Genomic DNA, 7,781 nt, shown 5'->3' with positions numbered 1-7,781 from the left:
GTTGCGGACGACAAACAGTAAACACTCACAAATAGATACATTTCATGCGAGTTATCACGATGTTCATCACCATGAAGTTTCATTATTTAAATGGCAATACGACTATAGAGGTGAGTGTTCTTTGCTTATTGATTTTAAAACTTTTCTTAAGCCGCTTGCAAGCTTATAACTTCTAAAGGAAGCTGCTAGCTGCTGCAGCTAGCTAGCTAAGCTGCTAGATGCAGCTAACTAAAGCCAGCAGCTAACTTTAGCAGTCCGTGAAGAACGTCGATTTACAAGCTCAACGCTTTGCATCTGCATCACGGTGTGAGCTTGTAGATCCACTACTTTACTGCAAGGAGTAAAACCACGGAACATAAATTGTGTATAATCTTTTATTTTGTTCCAATTGGAGTGAACCTTGTTGAATATGGTACAGTGTAATAAATTATTGTTCTTTAACAATGTGCAGGCTAACATGTACCAACATGTTGAAGATGTTGTGAAATGTTTAGTTTATTTACTCTTTTTAACTATTTTTAATTGGAACAAAGTGACTGTCCGTGTATTTATAGATCTCTTCTGTTTAAAGTGACACCAAAACAACAAATTAATTTCAGAGAATGTGTAGACTACTTGTCACTACTGGTGATATCCAATGTTAATGCTATCACCTCTTGTAAGGACTACATGTGATATATTAGGCCATAAAAATGTCTTTTTTTGTCAATCTTGTTTCAGGAACACAAATGGCAAAGGGTAATGGAAACATGTGAGTTTGGCTATATTATGTAACCACGCTGTCATGTCCTGTGGTGGATGTTGTGCCAATGTTTAGTTATACAACTAAACTCTACAGATTGTTTTTAAACTATACACACTGCCCACAGAATACCACGTTGACAGCCCCTATCCACACCTCAACACCAGGTCTTACTAGCAATAGGCTGTAAACACCACAAAGGTGTTTACAACAAACATGTTATGTCTCCTTGGTAGTTCAGCAAAATTGTACATTTGAATTTAACTGCTATTATAGTTACCAGGAGCCTCTCGTATCACATATGTTGAGATGTAGCAAATTCCTACAAAGTTAATGTGCTCACAGTAACAATCAGAATGGAGCTCTTATGCTTTGTATTGGCCACTTGTACATTCAATTGAATGACATGACTTACAAACTAAAATGTCTTATATCCTGTAGAAATGCATGTTTCTAATAATCGCAACACTAGTTAAGAGTCATTCCAGTGTTGTTGGACTCTTTACTCACCTATGACACACTTTAATTTGAATGGAGGATGTCAACAAGGGAAAGGAAGTTCAAAAAGACATCACCATTACATCAACAACTGTATTTAAAACGGATGATGTTGCAGTAATTGTCAGGGCTAAAAATGTATTATTTAATTTTCAAGCTGTACAGTGTACACTCTAGATTACATAACCTCTGCTATTGATACTCCCAATCTTAGAATTAATTAATTTGTTTATATGTTCATTGCAGAAGCCACCTAGATTTTGTTTTGGCCAGGCTACGGAGGAACAGTGCTGTTGTGGATCCATTTACAGTGGAGTCAGTACTGCTATATGGGGCTGAGACAAGCTGTGAAATTAATAATGTCATTGTTTTCAAACAGATCACAGCAATACACTGCTTGCTCAAGCTGCCCTGAATGGACTGAGGACACAGATCTATGTGTAGATATGTACATATATGTAGGTATGTGTAGATGGCTAAGTGGAGATATTTGGAGATGACATTGAAAACATTATGTTGGATATGTAATTTCACTGTCTTCCACCCCTAACAGTGAATTGTGGCTTCAGTCCAGTCCAAGCAAGAGTCAGGACTACACAATGTAGAATTTGATTTGCTATAGCTGTGAGCACAATAGTGATGGTGTAATTATGACATGTAATTTACTTTGTTTTCTCCCCAACAGTGTATCATAGGCGTATGCCAAAGCAGTGCCAGGACTCCACAACCACAAGGTACAATTTATTTGAGTTTTCCAGTGATATAAATGGTGAGTTTGTAAGTGAGATGAGTAAGTACCCCCACCAAACAGAGAATCTTAGCCTTACTCCAAGATGAAATGGAGCAAGGACTACCTACACAAGGTAGATTTTGAGTCTAGGAGTGATCATAACGGTGACTATGTCTAATTTATTTCCTTTACCCCCAACAGTGAATAGAAGCCTTACTCCAGCCCCAATGAAGAAATAACACCACAAGGTAAATTTAAATTGACTGTAGCAGTGAGCAAAATAGGTTGCAATGGTGCAAGTAAGATGTTTAATTTTCTTTTCTCCCCCCAACAGTAAGTAGCAAGTATGACATGTAATTGCCTTGTCTTTCACCAACAGGAAATCTTATCAGAACTCAGAGGAGAAACATTCACAGGATTCCAAAAGGTACCTTTTTATAAAGTTTGGAAGTCATCTTACTGTGGCAAAGATGTAATTGGGTAGGGATGATGATGTTGAACTTGTAAAACAAGTAATGTTGTTTATTAAGATCTGCACCTGCCAAAGTATAGCCTCACATCCTAAATCACAGGCAGACTGTCACAAGGTTTCTTTATTTCAGTTTCCCATGTCGGAGAAAAGTAAGAATGGAAGTATTATTTATCATTTCCCACTGTGTTAGTGTATTATTTATTATTTCTGTTTCATATCAACATTATTGTTGGCATAGTATGCCATTGACGATTTAGCTTCTCATTTTCTTTTTGTTTCAGACTTTTCACCAATGGCCTGATGACTAATTTCTACTAGCATGGTGCCGGACAGCAGGAGAGAGCTTTCAAAAGCACTACCTTCTATCTTTCTGTCATCAATGGTAAAAATAACTTTGTCAGTGCTAGTTATTTGTTGATAGCTTATTCAAGTTGTACACGTGTGTGTATGAGAGTTATATGTCATTGTTTTGACTGCAGAAGCCGTTCAGAAGACATTCAGAGAGACAATGGAGAACCTGGTGAGCGCTGCCATCTCTGACCACTTCAAGCAGGCGCCTGGTAGAAGTGGTGGAGGGGGATACAAGAAGAGGGCAACGCCTTGAAGCAAATCAATGTTATTATTTGGTCAAAACATTTTGTTAAAACTTGTCTTTTATGGTTGTTTATCCCATTAAGATAGGGAACGCATCTGTGTCACTTAAGATTTCTTTGGCTATTCAGAAAATAGCAGATATACAGGAAATTCCTGGAAATATTTTGGAATAGAAATTTAAAAAATCCAGTACTGGAAAAGGTTTGGAATTGATCTAAGGTCCTGGAATTTATCAAGGGTCCTGGAAAAAATATTTGGCTATGCATTGTTTTTGGCTATTGATTTTGTTAACACAAAACATTTTCATAAACATGTATAACATTACACGAAATATGTAACATAAGTAGTTTTTCGCCAAACGGGCTGTGTGATGGCAGCCTAATGTATGTCTCAATTGTGTTGCCCTAATTTTGCACGAAATTTGAATGGAATTGTACCATTCTATGCTTTATTTTTGCTACACTGCCTATCTTTGGGCATTGTACATAGGAGTAAGAGACACATTATTGCGCTGAATGATTGTTATATAGGCCTGGAAATTGGGCTAAATATTCTGGAAAAGTTTTGGAAAAGTTTTGGAAATTCATTGCTAAAAATGTGTGGGGACCCTGGATATACAAGCTCATAGCGCGGAACTCGGTGCCGCGCTAAGAGCTTGTAGATCTTCTATTTTTTGGATAGTAAAATTTTTTTTTTGCAAATCTTTGTGTATGTGTGTGTGTGTATATATATGTGTGTGTGTGTGTGTGTGTGTGTGTGTGTGTGTATATCAAGTCTAGGCAAAGCAAAGATTTGAGGTAAAACATACATTCAAAGATTTGCAAAAATGTTCAATATTGTTAAAACAAAAATATAGCAGATCGACTAGCGCCGAGTGCCGTGCTATGAGCTTGTAGATCTGCTATTTTTGAATAGCTCAAGTATAAGATGTGTTAAAGTGTTTAAAATCTAACATGACAGGTGTTAATGGCTTAAAGCATTAAGAGGTGCAGAAATTAAAGACCGATTGTACAAGCTTTGGTATTTTTTTTGTTGAAATATGTATTGTGATTGAAATTACAGTTGAAGGATAGTTATGTTCAGAGTAGATCAATGTTAACATTAAGAAAAAAGTTTTTATCCAGTGGTACAATAAAGAGTAGCATGACATTAGTGTCACACTGCAACATATTTAAAAGATCCTGAAAGATAACAACATAATGTAAACAAATTATCAGAACATGGGACTACACTTCTACAAAGGTAAGCAAAACGGGTTAAATTTGGTCCATCAGGTATTTTTTTTGTAGAGAACCTGGATCTGCATTAAAATTGAGGCATTTAAATGCATTAATATAGGTTTCGTGTGAATAATTTGATATATCTTAAAGGTATATAATGCCTACAAGTTGTTTAGATGTTATTTAAACATGATTTAATTATAAGTATATTAATATCCTTATTAAATAGACGTTTACATGACGTCTAAACAACGTATATAGTCTATAATAGGGTTTAACCCACTGAGCATTTTTCGGGCTATTAGACGTCTAAATAACGTCTAGGCTAAATCCGGTTTATGAGTGGTCTAAAAATGAAAGTTTTTTCAACGTCTAGGCTAAGCCTAGACGTTCTTTCAACGTCATTTGAACGGTTATATATTTATATCTAGCCGTCCAAAAGACGTTGAAACAACGTCTAGGCTAGGTTTAGACGTTGAAAAAACTTTCAATTCTAGACCACTCATAAACCGGATTTAGCCTAGACGGCTAGGTGACGTTTAGACGTCATTTAAACGGCTAATAGACCGAAAAATGCTCAGTGGGTACTTTGACATTTTCAAGGCCAAAAAGCAAGTCAAGAGCACAAAGAGACATGTGAAGGGAGTGGCTGAGAGATGGGGTAATGGTCTAAAGGTCGGACTCTCAGCACAGAGGTTCCATGTTCAAATCCCAGTCGTCCCATACTTCAAAGTTGTAGTACTTTGACATTTTCAAGGCCAAAAAGCAAGTCAAGAGCACAAAGAGACATGTGAAGGGAGTGGCTGAGAGATGGGGTAGTGGTCTAAAGGTCAGACTCTCAGCACAGAGGTTCCATGTTCAAATCCCAGTCGTCCCATACTTCAAAGTAGTAGTACTTTGACATTTTCAAGGCCAAATTACAGAAAAGGAAGTCAAAGGCACGAAGAAACATGTGAAGCGAGTGACTGAGAGATGGTGTAGTGGTCTGAAGGGCAGACTCTCAGCACAGAGGTTCCAAGTTCAAATCCCAGTCATCCCATACTTACTAAAGTTGTAGTACTTTGACATTTTCAAGGCCAAAATACAAAAAAGCAAGTCAAAAGCACGAAGAGACACCTTCTGAGGGCCCAAAGGTGTGTTGGCGCAGTGGTCTGGGTGCTTGATCGGTTACCTCTGCTACAGACAGTTGGCAGGTTCAAGTCCCATGCCATCAACATACTGGAGGACTGCGTCCCTCCCCTGTTCCCTGATAGTTAAAGGTGGGGGGTTATGTTGAAAGAACTCTGCCCAGCTAAGGTTTTACAGAAAGAAATGTTAGGTTCTGTGATTCTCTTTTGGCTGATTATACTCCTGACCCCTTCCGTAGAAGCTCAGCAGGGTGTTCTTTTGGGGATCACATGGTTTTGCTGCCTTGGTGCCTCTGAAGGACTTGTATGGTATCGCTGGTTTGCGAACAGGGCCATCTGGTGGATAAGCACTGAAAACACTGAAAGCACCAAAAACACCGAAAACACATCAGAGGCACGTGGAGGACCTCAATGGCACTGAATGAGTTGGAGTGTCCTTCTGTAAAACCTTAGCTGGGCAGAGTTCTTTCAGACATAACCCCCCACCTTTAACTATCAGGAAACAGGGGAGGGACGCAGTCCCCCCGATGGTCCTCCAGTACGTTGATGGCATGGGACTTGAACCTGCCAACTGTCCGTAGCAGAGGCAACCGATCAAGCACCCAGACCACTGCGCCAACACACCTTTGGGCCCTCAGAAGGTGTCTCTTCGTGCTTTTGACTTGCTTTTTTGTATTTTGGCCTTGAAAATTTCAAAGTACTACAACTTTTGAGTATGGGATGACTGGGATTTGAACTTGGAACCTCTGTGCTGAGAATCCACCCTTCAGACCACTACACCATCTCTCAGTCACTCCCTTTACATGTTTCTTCGTGCCTTTGACTTGCTTTTCTGTATTTTGGCCTTGAAAATTTCAAAGTACTACAACTTTTGAATATGGGATGACTGGGATTTGAACTTGGAACCTCTGTGCTGAGAGTCCGCCCTTCAGACCACCACACCATCTCTCAGTCACTCCCTTCACATGTTTCTTCGTGCTTTTGACTTGCTTTTCTGTATTTTGGCCTTGAAAATTTCAAAGTACTACAACTTTTGAGTATGGGATGACTGGGATTTGAACTTGGAACCTCTGTGCTGAGAGTCCGCCCTTCAGACCACTACACCATCTCTCAGTCACTCCCTTTACATGTTTCTTACTGCCTTTGACTTGCTTTTCTGTATTTTGGCCTTGAAAATCTCAAAGTACTACAACTTTTGAGTATGGGATGACTGGAATTTGAACTTGGAACCTCTGTGCTGAGAGTCCGCCCTTCAGACCACTACACCATCTCTTAGTCACTCCCTTTACATGTTTCTTCGTGCCTTTGACTTGCTTTTCTGTATTTTGGCCTTGAAAATTTCAAAGTACTACAACATTGAAGTATGAGACGACTGGGATTTGAACATGGAACCTCTGTGCTGAGAGTCCGACCTTTAGACCACTATCTCTCAGCCATCCCCATTGTATATCTCTTCGTAGTCTTGAAGTGTTTATAATAGGTGTAAGTATGTAGGACTAGTAGCCTGCCAAAGTTTGTACTTTTTCCCTTTTAAATGTCCATTGCCATTGACAATGCATTGGGTGCTTAAAGTAAAATATTTCAAAAACTACAAATCATTTCAAAGTAAAAATCTCAAGGATGCATGTCCACAATAAGGTGGAATTTTTTAACTATGAAACATGATAACTTACCTGAATTTTGAAAACAAACCCGAAACACTGAAAATATGTTTTCTGTGTAATAAAGAGCTGGAGAGACATGGAGACTCCTGTAACTGAACAAACACTCCAGCCAGTACTATCAGAATACAGAGCTATTTAACACTGGAGCTGGAGAGAGGATGGGCGGGGCTAAAGAGGGGGAGGGGTGGAGCTGGAGAGAGTAAGAGGCGGAGCTAGAGAGGAAGTGGCAGAGCTAAAGAGAGGATGGCCGAGGTTAGAGGGGCAGAGCTGGAGAGAGGAAGAGGCGGAGCTGGAGAGAGGAAGGGGCAAGGTTAGAGGGGCGGAGCTGGAGAGAGGAAGGGGCAGAGCTGGAGAGAGGAAGGGGTAAGGTTAGAGGGGCGGAGCTGGAGAGAGGAAGAGGCGGAGCTAGAGAAGAAGGGGCGGAGCTAAAAAGAGGAAGAGGATGGGCGGGGTTAGAGGGGCGGAGCTGGAGAGAGGAAGAGGCGAAGCTGGATAGAGGAAGGGGTGGGGTTAGAGGGGCGGAGCTGAAGAGAGGAAGATGCGGAGCTAGAGAGAGGAAGGGGTGGGGTTAGAGTGGCTGAGCTGGAGAGAGGAAGGGGCTGAGCTGGAGAGAGGAAGGGGCGGCGCAAAAATAATCGGTGGAGCTAGAGAGAAACACATGATAACTATCGCAATATAACATATATGATAGTTATGATAACTATCGCAATACAACATATATGTTAGTTAATAAC

General features: G+C 40.0%; 1 long non-coding RNA gene across 3 annotated transcripts; it reads left to right on the top strand.

Moving 5' to 3' along the window:
- On the top strand, window positions 1-4,015 carry LOC308075849. 3 transcript variants are annotated; one of them, XR_013932225.1, is made up of 8 exons: window positions 1-110; window positions 721-751; window positions 1,620-1,702; window positions 1,926-1,974; window positions 2,172-2,218; window positions 2,350-2,397; window positions 2,724-2,824; window positions 2,922-4,015. It is a non-coding gene; the product is annotated as an uncharacterized lncRNA (long non-coding RNA). The 3 variants fall into 3 exon arrangements; XR_013932224.1 differs by having other exon boundaries at window positions 1,620-1,698; window positions 1,926-2,218; XR_013932226.1 differs by having other exon boundaries at window positions 1,926-2,218.
- Window positions 4,016-7,781: the final 3,766 nt, after the last annotated feature.

Source organism: Gymnoscopelus braueri (assembly GCF_963280865.1).
Source record: "Gymnoscopelus braueri genome assembly, chromosome: 20".
NCBI lineage: Eukaryota > Metazoa > Chordata > Actinopteri > Myctophiformes > Myctophidae > Gymnoscopelus > Gymnoscopelus braueri.
This window is presented reverse-complemented; position numbering and strand designations above follow the sequence as displayed.